At 37.4% G+C, this 13,176-nt stretch overlaps 1 non-coding gene and 1 pseudogene across 1 annotated transcript; one reads left to right on the top strand and one right to left on the bottom strand.

Moving 5' to 3' along the window:
• Positions 1-12,321: 12,321 nt before the first annotated feature.
• Positions 12,322-12,421, bottom strand: LOC132164844 (U6 spliceosomal RNA). Its single transcript, XR_009438444.1, has one exon. It is a non-coding gene; the product is annotated as a U6 spliceosomal RNA (small nuclear RNA).
• Positions 12,383-12,501, top strand: LOC132164842 (5S ribosomal RNA; annotated as a pseudogene).
• The last annotated feature ends 675 nt before the right edge of the window (positions 12,502-13,176 follow it).

Raw genomic sequence — 13,176 nt, 5'->3', positions numbered from 1 at the left:
GGTCAGCCTAGTAGGGTTACTGACAATTACCCCAGTTTAACCAACTGGTAGCTAAATGGAGAACCTTCCCTCTAAGCATTATCAGAGTTAATGCATAGGAATATAAAATAAATCAGAGAAATCTATAGATCATCACGGTACAAGTATAAGGCAAACCTGATAACAACATGAAGATCTTAAAGTAAAATTTGTAGTAGCAACCATACCACCCTTGGGTTCTAGGAACAAGCTCCCTATAAGAGTAATAACCGCGTAAGTCTAATGACTTAATAAGCAAACCTCACTATTCGGTATGACATGAGCTCATGATTATTAAGCAGAAATAAATGTGCAGTTCTTGGTAAACATTGAAAATGAGGGATTGTCCCTGTTAATACACCATAAAAGTATCGTTTGGTTAATAAAAGAGTGGTATACTACCGACGGCAATCACCTAAGTATTTTAATTCAACAAAACTAATACTTTATAGGTTGTAACTATCATATATAATCTACCCGAGATATTACCACTTTAGCTAGGTTGGCGCTATTCTGAGGGACCTATAATATAATACTGACCACCTGTTAAGGCTGCGCTGGTCACGAAACAATCATTGAATCCAATGCCCATATAATAACATACACATTTGACCATAGAATCAAGTTTATATAGTAAGCCCATAGCCATTATACCACACGTATCGGTGTACTATGTCATACAATGTATCTTATCAATTGGTTATTAAAGCAATTACCAAGTTATTACAAAAATGTAGACATGGTCATATCATACTCATGGTCAATCAACTGACATATCCCACGTTTTTAAGAAAAGTGTTCGTAAGTGTTTACTTACATAATACACTCGCTCAAGTCCTCCGACATCATGAATCACTACTATAATGAAACATGATTCATCGTTATAAGTAGTACTAGAGAACTCTACGAGGGTCCATCTAATGAAAAGGGCCACTAAAACCTTTGTACACATTTATGGGGCTAAGGGGCGTGTAACCCACTCTCTGGCCAAGCGCTCGCCCTAGGGAACGAGCGTTCGGCTAGGGGCTAGGGTTTGGCCAGAAATCCCCAAAAATGCTCCTAGGCTTCTATCTTAAGCTATGAGTTGGTGTCTTCTCTCCTAGGCTTAAAATAAACACATATGACACTAGATAATACAACCAAAAAGAACTGAAGAAAAGCGTTTAAAGCCCTTTTTAAACATTCATGGTGTAGTTAAGAAATAGGAACATCCAAGTGCAAAACGTATTCTCATGAAACTTTTAAAGATAACAAGGGTGGGTTGAAAACCTTTTGAAATCATTCTTTGCTTTCACAAGAAAACTGAGTATAAGGACTTGTCATGGTGTTTTAAAACTTATAACAATAAAAGAGTAGTGACAACATTTAGGAAAACATAAAAGAATGATTAAGAAGTCACCTTAGAAGATAGCTAACTCTACACCTCCTCCTTCTCCAAGAACGCTCACAAACCTCACAAACTCTCAAAACCAACCAAGCATGGTTTCGTTAGGGCAACAAAGGCTAAAATGAGGGGTAAGGGTCGTCTAAGGGATGGGTTTATATAGGGGAAACAACTGAGGGTGCTGTAGGAAAAATCCTAAAATAGGTGCGAGCACTCATGTACTATTAGGTTGAGCACTCGTGTACTGTTCACTACGGGTTAAAAATGTTTTTCAGGAGTACGATTTGGGTATTGTACAAGGGTCTGAAATTTGGTCAACTAGTGCTCGTGTACTGTTCACGCGAGCGCTCGTGTACTGTTCACAAAAGGTAAAAAATGCTCAGAGGTACGATTGGGTTTTGCACAAGGGGTAATACACTATTCATACGAGCGCTCGTGTGGTCCCCTAGGCGAGCACTCTGTAACGCCCTATAAATTAATTAACTGGTAATTTAATTCTAGGGTTCATCTCCCATCCTTATTGCACTCTGAACAAGACTCAGGACCTCTACTCCTCAAAAACGAGGATACTAAATAGCGGAAACAAAAAGATTCTATAAACATAATCGTTACAAACAGAACATTTACCAAAGATCGTCAAGTAGTTATACAAGTTATCATCTTTACAAGGGATCTATGGGATCTATGATACACCTTAATATCCAAGCATGCATAAAAGCTCTAAGTCTACAACATAACTCAAAAGTACTAGTTATCATGAGTACCCGCCTAAGCTTGCAATAAGTCATTAAGCATCTCCCAGGTCGAATCCTCCAAGATAACCGACTGCTCGTGGTATTCATCTTTTGCTAAACTATCTATAACAGCATAGTTGTACATGTGGAGAAAAAGGAAAATCATACAAGGATAAGTTCAACGACTTAGTGAGTATAAATGCACATAATGTACTCGTCATTAAATGGTGAACTTAGTTATTTATAAAGCACATGCAACATTATGAGATGACAGTTTATCATGGATATGATATAGATATAATATATCCTTATAATCATGAGTAACAGTAATAGTTCAACCGTATGGTCTACCCGAAATATTACCCATTCTCAGCAGGGTTAGCACTGTCCCGAGGGACCTGTAGTACAACACTGGTGCCCCGGATATTGCATGCTACCGTACATAACATTAGTGGCACGACCGAGTTTGACTTCAGGTGGCCCACACCACTAATTATGTCCATCTTATAGTGACCATTCATTACGGAATGGTTGCGCCTTGGTCACGAAACCATTGGATCCAAAGCCCCCACACACACACATTTGACCATAAAGTTAACCTGTATAGTATGCCCATGGCCATTATCTTGCATGTACCGGTATACCATGTTATACGATGCAATTAATCTTATCAATCTTTTACATGCCTAGTTTTACAAGCCTCATTGTTATCTTGTTAATCAACACACGTTCTTGCAAAAGAGAGTTCACAGTAGTTCTAAAATGTATTTCATAAGAGTTGCAAAATATGCATGTTTGATATATATAAAATAGACGTGCAATGCGGGAAAAGTAACAACAAGCATCCATGTGAGTTTGTACTCACCTGGGTCGTAAGGTTCCTCCGTAAAATTCCCTTGAGGCTTCATAACCTCGAATACTGAGAAAATATCTATCATTAGTTCTAAATCCAACTACAACAAACCTAGAGTATAAAAACAGAGGCTATCGAACAACTTGGTCAAAACATCGTTTCCCCTGAAATGCTTCTAACCGTACGTCCGGTGTAGCGCCCTAGATTTTTAAAAGTCTTATTTTAGAGATATTTATTTGATGATGGTTATTTTAATATTCATATTAGGTAATGATATTTATTCTTGAGGAATTTATTAGATCATACGAATATTATAGGAATGAATATTGATTTTATCATGAGGTTTGATTTTATATGAGAGATTATATCTTGATTATTTTATTTGGGTGATTTAAGAGATATGATAATTGATGATTGATTAATATAATTTGGAGTATGATTATAATAATCAGTGATTGATTTTATGAGTGAGGAATTCGTGGGATTCAGATTATTAAGGGAAATTAGATGAAAATAGTATTGGAAATCTTATTGGAGTATTTTAATAAATTGATGTGAGTGAACCTAACCCACTTTCATGCCTACCTTTCTTTTATTTCTCTATTTAATTCACTCCTCCCACCTGTCTTCTACAGCATAAAGAGAGGAGAGAAAACCGAAAGTGAGATGGGAGAATTGAGACAGAGAGCTGAGGAAACAGAGAGTTTGGGCGAGAGAGAGAGAGAGAGAGAGAGAGAGAGAAAGTCAATGATTGGGAAATTTATGGGTAATGATCAATTGTAGCAGAATGGGTTTCAAGTAATTACCTTTGATGATTTATTCCTGTAACCCACGGTAAGTATTCTTACTTACTGAGAGTGATATTGATATTCAATAATATAGATCTTTGTTGTTTAATAAAATGTCTGACCTTTCATATAAATGCTTCAACAATGATTTATACTATCGGGAATCAATTGACTCACTATTTCACAATTTTTGTAGTGCTTGCAAGAATGGAAAGTCATGGTAATTATGCTTTTGTGATTAGAGATTCATATTTAAGATGTACAGAGATTTCAAGTTGGTGAAGTTGGTCTAGAGTTTAGACAGTGGAGTAGATTTGTATAAATGTCTTGTTCAGCATAGTTTTGGGTATTTTTGTATAAAGAAAGTATTTTAACGGTATTGTTTTGTATTGATAAATACAGTTTTTCCGTTGTGTGAGATTATTTCAACGTAACACTCGAATTTATTTACAAGATTAAAGAAGAGAAATATCGGGATGTTACAAATGGTATCAGAGCATTACCTAGCTTAAGATGGTGGAAACGTGCACAAGCCTATGAGGGTCACTAGTGGGCATGCGTTGGGATGCCAAAAGTGGGTTATATTATAAGGGTGTCAGTTAGAACGCTGAGAAATTTATAAGGGCCAAAAGTTAAAGGCTGAGAACGAAGAAATTTCCTGAGGATTGCCAACGGTGACACTAGTGCCCAAGAAGAGTGCTTGTAGCGTCTCACATCGCCTGGGTATGGAATATGTGATGGTATTTACTCTATGAACGGATTAAAACTTAAAGTTATATGGTAACTTGGGTAAGTTATGGTTTAAGTGTGATATGTTTTTAAATTGGGTCGCTCCATTTGAAGATAGGTGATAATTTATAGGCTTTAATTTCAAGGATGAAATTCCTTTAAGGAGGGAAGATTGTAGCGCCCCAGATTTTAAAAAGTCTTCTTTTAGAGATATTTATTTGATGATGGTTATTTTAATATTCATAATACGTAATGATATTTATTCTTGAGGAATTTATTAGATCATATGAATATTGTAGGAATGAATATTGATTTTATCATGAGGTTTGATTTTATATGAGAGATTATATCTTGATTATTTTATTTGGGTGATTTAAGAGATATGATAATTGATGATTGATTAATATAATTTGGAGTATGATTATAATAATCGGTGATTGATTTTATAAGTGAGGAATTTGTGGGATTCAGATTATTAAGGAAAATTAGCTGAAAATAGTATTGGAAATCTTATTGGAGTATTTTAATAAATTGATGTGAGTGAACCTAACCCACTTTCACGCCTACCTTTCTTTATTTCTCTATTTAATTCACTCCTCCTACTTGTCTTCTATGGCAAAGAGAGAGGAGAGAAATCGAAAGTGTGATGGGAGAATTGAGACAGAGAGCTGAGGAAACAAAGAGTTTGGGCGAGAGAGAGAGAGAAAGTCAATGATTGGGAAATTTATGGGTAATGATCAATTGTAGCGGAATGGGTTTCAAGTAATTACCTTTGATGATTTATTCCTGTAACCCACGGTAAGTATTCTTACTTACTGAGAGTGATATTGATATTCAATAATACAGATCTTTGTTGTTCTATAAAATGTTTGGCCTTTGATATAAATACTTTAACAATGATTTATACTATTGGGAATCAATTGACTCACTATTTCATAGTTTTTGTAGTGCTTGCAAGAATGGAAAGTCATGGTCATTGTGTTGTTGTGATTAGAGATTCATATTTAAGATGTACAGAGATTTCAAGTTGGTGAAGTTTGTCTAGAGTTTAGACAATGGAGTAGATTTGTATAAATGTCTTGTTCGGCATAGTTTTGGGTATTTTTGTATAAAGAAAGTATTTTAACGGTATTGTTTTGAATTGATAATTACAGTTTTTTCGTTGTGTGAGATTATTTCAACGTAACACTGGAATTTATTTACAAGATTAAAGAAGAGAAATATTGGGATGTTACAAATGGTAGCAGAGCATTACCCAGACTGAGATGGTGGAAACGTGCACAAGCCTATGAGGGTCACTAGTGGGCATGCGTTGGGATGCCAAAAGTGGGTTATATTATAAGGGTGTGAGTTAGGACATCGAGAGATTGAGCGTTCGTGTACTGTTCACTATAGGTTAAAAATGTTTTTCAGGCGTGCGATTTGGGTATTGTCCAAGGGTTTGAAATTTGGTCATCGAATGCTCACGTATTGTTCATGTGAGCACCCATGTACTGTTCACAAAAGGTAAAAAATGCTCAGAGGTACAATTGGGTATATTGCACAAGGGGTAATACATTGTTCATATGAGCACTCGTGTGGTCCCCTAGGCAAGCGCTCTGCAAAGCCCCAGAAATAAATTTACTGGTAATTAATTTCACAGTTCGTCTCCCAACCTTATTCCACTCTAAACAAGACTTTAGGACCTCTACTCCTAAAAAACGAGGATACTAAACATTGGAAACAAAAAGATTCTATAAACATAATCGTTACAACTAGAGCATCTACCAAATATCATCAAGTGGCTATACAAGTCATCATCTTTACAAGGGATTCATGATACACCTTAATATGCAAGCATGCATAAAAGCTCTAAGTCTACAATATAACTCAAAAGTACTAGTTACCATGAGTACCCGCCTAAGCTTGCAATAAGTCCTTAAGCATCTCCCGGGTCAAGTCCTCCAAGATAATTGGATGCTTCGCGGTATCCATCTTCTGCTAAACTATCTATAACAGTGTAATTGTACATATGGAGACAAATGGAAATAATACAAGGGTAAGTCCGATGACTTGGTGAGTATAAATGCACATGACATACCTGTTATTAAATGGTGAACTCAGTTATATATATAGCACATGCAACATTATGAGATGGCAGTTTATCATGGATGTGATATAGATATAATATATGCTTATAATTATGAGTAACAATAATAGTTCAACCGTATGATCTACTTGAGATAATACCCCTTCTCAGCAGGGTTAGCGCTGTCCCGAGAGACCTGTAGTACAACACCGGTGCCCTGGATATTGCACCCTACCATACATAACATTAGTGGCACGACTGAGTTCGACCTCGGGTAGCCCACACCACTAATGATGTCCGTCCTATAGTGACTATCCATTTGGGAATGGCTGGGCCTTGGTCATGAAACCATTGGGTCCAAAGCCCATACACACACACATTTGACAATAAAGTTAACCTGTATAGTAGGCCCATGGCCATTATCCCGCATGTACTGTATGGCAAGAGGCCATCCCAGCACCCCGATGAGCGGCTAATCATGTAATAAGGCTTCATGTAGCCCTTTTCAAGTAACCATGGTTTAATTGTATTTTAATTTGGGCTTTTCTATATACATGATGGTTGTATAACTGTGAGAATTAGTCTTAATGTTTATATTCAATCATTATGAATTTCTTATCTTATCTTAGAAAGTCTTTTATATTGATTGAACTCAATCCTTCATATTTTCTGTGATTATATGAATAATTGTTATACAACGGTTTTAATTGACAAATGATTAATAGGATTAGGTAGACCATGCCTAAGGAAGACAGATTGTACTACACCCTAGTTAGTGTAATTTAGGTAGACAGTTTGTACCAACCGAAGATGAGTTATACTAGCCGAACGTTCAGAGTATTGTTCGCACAATGATTTAGAGGTTGTAGGGCGTACGTTCGGTCATTACCCAGTGGGTCAAAATTTGGTCAATGAATGTTTGGTGGTCCTCTTGTGAACGTTTGGTGTACCGTTTTACCCAATGGTTGTTGGTTTTATGCCGAATATTCAATGGTCTGTCGGTCAAAACTGAAATGCCCAAAAATCTTTTCACAACTACTCTTAATGAATCGAGAAATCTTGCTAACCTTCTAACTAAGCTAACCACAACCAAGTAATTACCGAGGGCACTACAATTTCCTCTTCAAAAATCTTATCTTTCCTTCCATTTCTCTCTTTCTCTCTCTAGATTTTTCTCTTTAGGGGCTGTTGGGTTGTTCTTGGGGTTGGGGGAGCACATAATGAAACCCTACCCCAAAACACCCTTTTTATTGATAAAACATCTAACATTTGCGTGTCTAGTATCGGGTCAAACATTCCAGGTCGTGGGTCGAATGTTCTAGGTCAACTATTTTAGTAGTTTGAACGCACTGCGTAGTGTTCAATAAATCGGGCATAAATTTTGTTACAGGTCTTGGAATTGCACTGAGACCTTATTTCAGAAAGCTCTTTCTGAGACAAATGTTATGGTATCCTATAACACCCCGTGGAAATCAACTAACTCGTAATTGACTCAATGGTTCAAATCCCAGCCTTGTTCCTCTCAGAACAAGACTCAAGGATGTCATCATCTCTGAGGAAAGACTACATCGGAAGACTTTCAACTAAGGGACATAGATAGAAATAATTTAAACCATAATCACAAATACCAAAGTATAGATAAGGCATCATAGCATAACTGGGTCTTCAAATGTATCGGTCAGAGACCAGTCATCAAAGCCCTACATTTAACTAAATAAAGCATGAAAATGATCTCTAGCAATTCCCCATGAATGGACCCATCTGCAACCTACACTGACTTGAGCAAAATAGGGTCCAAGTCTCCAAAAATTATTTGGAGCAAGTCCTTCATGACCACAATTTGTTTCCCGGGATCTGATGTGGTATTTTTGTGACCAAAAATATCAATTATAAAAATAACCACTCGCAATAGGACGAATCTTTGTAGGATACGGCTATAGAGAGGGTGTCGAACCTCAAGGACTGCAGGGGTTTAATTATCAAAATTAAAAGATCAAAGTTAACTTAATTAAAAGGGGTTTTGATTTGATTTGCTTAAAAACTAAAGTGCATGAAAATAAAAGAGATTTAAAATAAGAGAGAGAGAGTAGGGTATTGACTTCACCTCTATCCGCACAACAATGGTTAATCATAATTAATCCCATAAATTCATTCTATGCATGTTATAAATAAACAAGAAACTACCTTATTAAAGAATAAGCATAATCTATCTTCGGTTGGCACGGATCGTCCACCTAACCACTAAGACGCGGTACGACCCGTCTTCCCTAGGTATAAATTATCAAATTCTATAACATGATACATACAATCAATGAATAAGTGTAACCCATCTTCGGTTGGCACGGACTGTCTACCTAAATTACACTAAACTAGGGTGTAGTACAATCCGTCTTCCCTAGGCATGGCCTATCAAATTCTATTGATCATATGTCAATTAAACCCATTGTATAACCATCATTCTCATGATCACAGAAAATAAGAATGATTTGAGATCAATAAAAGTAAAATACTTTCTAAGACAAGAGAAGAATTTCACAAATATTGATTTTGGAATTTAAGAACAATTGCATTTAATAATTAAGAACATAATCAAAAGGTAGCAATTCTCATAGTTATACAATCAACATTCATAAATTGAAAATCTAGAAATACAATTAAACCATTGTTACTTAGAAAGGGCTACATCAACACCCTATTACAGAATTAGCCACTCATTGGGGTGCTAGGATGGCCTCCTGCCATGGATTATCTCCTCTTCAACTTATCAAGCCTCCAAGAAGATTTTTGTATCTAAAAATAAGCACACCTTCTCTTGAAGGTTAAGGGTCTATTTATAGGGAGCAATTCAGTCCTAGAAGCCTTAGGAAACCTAGAAATTTCGGAGATTTAAGTCCAAGTCCAATTAGAATAAAGAAAATCTAAGTCCAAATCGGAATAGGATTCGCCCAGAATTGCATTCCTATCTTGCGGGACGATTTTGGCATTGCGGTGCTCTGAATTAGGAAAATTATATTTGACAATGATTTGTAGAAATTTGAGTTAGGTTTCCAGTTCAGCTTGAATCACCTCAATCGGATATTTGAGCTGAAAGTTATGGCCAAAATACCGAGACGTATGCAGAATCCAAATTTGAATCCAATCCGATTTTGACTCCAATTTGAAAAATTCCGAATTAATTATTTTCTTTATTTGATTAAACTTAACCATGATTGGTTAAGTTTAACCATATCTTCTAAGTCTTCTCAAAGTGTGCTTTTAAGCCCAAAATCAATGGAATTAATTGCATCTTTATTTATAACCTGAAAACACAAAAACAAAATAAAATCAAACAAATAACAACGCTAAGGAATTAACATATGCAAATTAAGGGGCTTGAATGTGCAACATTCGGCGCTTATCAGGATCCATCCTCAGCTAGGCTTGCTAAACCGCATAATTATACATAATGGAGGGGAAATAATACAATGGTAAGTGATAGTTCAAACTATATGGTCTACTCGGATATTACCTTTTCTCAGCAGGGTTTGCACTGTCCCGAGGGATGTGTAATACATTGCCAGTGCCCCGACTATTGTATGCTACTGTGGACAACACTAGCACCCCAACCTAGTCCGACCTCAAGTAACCCACGCTACTAATGATGTACGTCCTATAGTAACCTAGCATTTATGGTTGTGCCGGTCACAAAACAACCATTGGATTGTGACCCATATAACACACCCACACTTTTGACCATAGATTTAACATGTATAGTAAGCCCATAGCCATTATCAACACGTATCGATATACCATGTCATACGCTGCAATTAGTCTTATCCGACTTTTACATGCATGCTCTTATAAATCTCATCATGTTCATTATCTTGTTTAAGCAACATATTTTCACAAAAGCAGAGTTCGTAGTATATCAAAATGTGTTGCATGAGAGTTGTAAAAATGCATGTTTAGTACACAAAATAATCGTGCAATGCAGGAAAAATAATGGCAAGTATCATTTGAGTTTGTACTCACCCGGGTTGTATTCTCCTTCCAAAAATTCCTTCGAAGGGTCCACACTCCTCAGCAAACGTTCGGTCAAACTGGGCGAACGTTCGGCCAAAACGCTCTCTCACAGGGCAAAAATCTCATCTTGACCAAACAGGCTTCTAAACAGTTCTAAACAAGCTCTAATGTTAAAAAAAAGGTTTCTAACATACTCAAGCTCAAAATAACATCACCATGCAAAATAAAATACACTAAATGATAACTAAACGCTAAATCATACTAAAATCGAGATTAAAACTAGAAGGACAATATAACCTCTAAAACTACAACCAAGCTTATGGAATACTACCTAAAAAGAATATTAACTAAGGAAAACACGAGTTAGGACAAGAAGATTACCTTTCTTGAGCAAAACCTCCAAGATAAGGGTGAGTTGATTTACACAATAGTGTTAGATGTCGAATGTTCTGTTAAGTGCCAAAATATTCATATTTTAGCCCTTAAACTTATATGTGTTAATTCCTTAAGTATGTTAATTTGTGTTATTTTAGTTCCTTTATGTGTTTTCCATGCTTTTGTAGGCTTTTGGAAGAAAATGAAGTAAATCTGGAAGATTTGGGCTCAAAGACAGAAAATGGGAAAAGTTGGAGCCCCTGACAGTGCGATCGAGCGCACTACCAGAGAAGACAAAGCATGAAATGGCCATGTGTGATCCAACGCACACGGGTTGCGATCGATCATACCCGTGCGCAGGTGACACATCAAGAGTGCGACCAGACTGTTAGTATTTCCATATTAGGGTTTTCCAACTCCCACTTGTAATAGGAGTAAAATCCTACAAATTTCCTAGGTTTACTAGTGCAACAAGGACTTCTAAAGCCTATAAATAGACCTCTTAGCCTCTAGGAATAGGTGTGGAGAAAAAAGACACAAGCCCTGGAAAGGAACTGAAGGCTAGATCAAAAGGAGTTTGGGTTTTCTTCTCTTCCACCTTTTATTTTTATTATGTAGTTTATATTTTTAATTAGGGCTAGATTGAAGCCCTAACCATGTCTATTTATGATTGCAATATTAGCGCCTTTGCTACAATTATATTTTGGTGTATTCAACTTGATTAATACCTGTTATCTTGTATTCCTCATATGTGTTTGTCTGGCCAACATATGCATGTGGTATGGACTAGTTAGTTAAATCAATTTAGATGACCGAGTCTTGGGTTTAATAAGAGTAACAAAAGATATCCACGCTGGATTCTAGGGTTAATCAACATAGGGAACCGGGAGTAGACACCCATGCCCTAGGTCTCGTGTGTTTGTCGATTTCCACAGATTTATGCTTTCTTAAAGAATAACTTAGTAGACACCCATGCTAAATCCTTTAAGAAAGAAAAGAATTAGTGTTGCACCCTACCCCAATGACACACAATATTGTTCGCTTTTGGCTCCCCTTAAACCAGACTTCCTAAGAGGTCACCCATCCTGGTACTACTTCAGCAGAAGCATACTTAACTGTGGAGTTCTGATGGGATCATGATCATCACGGTTTTAAAACGCGTTGTTGTCATTAAGGGTGTAGTATACATTTAAGCACATCGTCATCTCCATACCTAGGTGATGTGGGATGTCACAATCACCCCCTCTTAGGACCCAGCGTCGCCGCTGGCGACCCTCATGGGATTAGCCCATTCTTGGCGTTCGTCCTAGCGAGTGCCTGCTAGAGATCTTTATGGGCTTGTGCACACTCCCCCCATCTCAGGCTGGGCAATGGCTCTGATACCATTTCTCGACTTATATGTGTCATCCTTGCGCAAGGGCCATGCTAATCTTCTCTGTATCATACCAGCACTAATGCACCGGATCCCATCAAAACTCAGTAGTTAAGCATGCTTGGGCGAGAGTAGTACCAGGATGGGTGACCTCTAGGGAAGTCTGGTTTGGGGGAGCCAAAAGCGGACAATATTGTTTGTCATTGAGGTGGGGTGTTACAGGTGACCTCCTGGGAAGTCTAGCTCGAGGGGAGTCAAAAGCGGACAATATTGTGTGTCATTGGGGTGGGGTGTTACAAATGGTATCAAAGTCACCTAGTAACGCCAGGTCATGTGGTACTGGAGCACTACATGACGTGGTCCTGACGAGGATGTTAGGAATTTAAGAAAGGGAGTTTGTAACACACTGGTCTCATATTGGGAAGATGAGAAGAAGCCCCATAGAGTAGGTGGTTTATAAAGATAGTCATGGGTGCTAAGTTGCACATTGCCTAGTTACTAGGTGAAATTGAGCTTTATAATGAATTCTAGGGAAGCTTAAATTGACTAGTTCTTTTGAGGTAATAGCGCAGATATGGCTAGCGCTTTTCCCTGAGTCGTTACATCACCCATCCTGGTACTACTCTAATAGAAGCACGCTTAACAGTGGAGTTCTGATGGGATCATGACCATCACGGCTTTAAAACACATTGTTGTCATTAAGGGTGTAGTATACATTTAAGCACATCGTCATCTCTATACCCAGGCGATGTGGGACGTCACAATTAGAGTAGACACCCATGCCTAATTTGTTGCTTAGGGAAATCAATAGCTTAAGGAGTAGACACCCATGCCCTTAGGTTGGCAAACATTG

Source organism: Corylus avellana, chromosome ca10, assembly GCF_901000735.1.
Source record: "Corylus avellana chromosome ca10, CavTom2PMs-1.0".
NCBI classification, from domain to species: domain Eukaryota; kingdom Viridiplantae; phylum Streptophyta; class Magnoliopsida; order Fagales; family Betulaceae; genus Corylus; species Corylus avellana.
The sequence above is the reverse complement of the archived record's forward strand: the minus strand, read 5'-3'. Positions and strand labels throughout refer to the sequence as shown.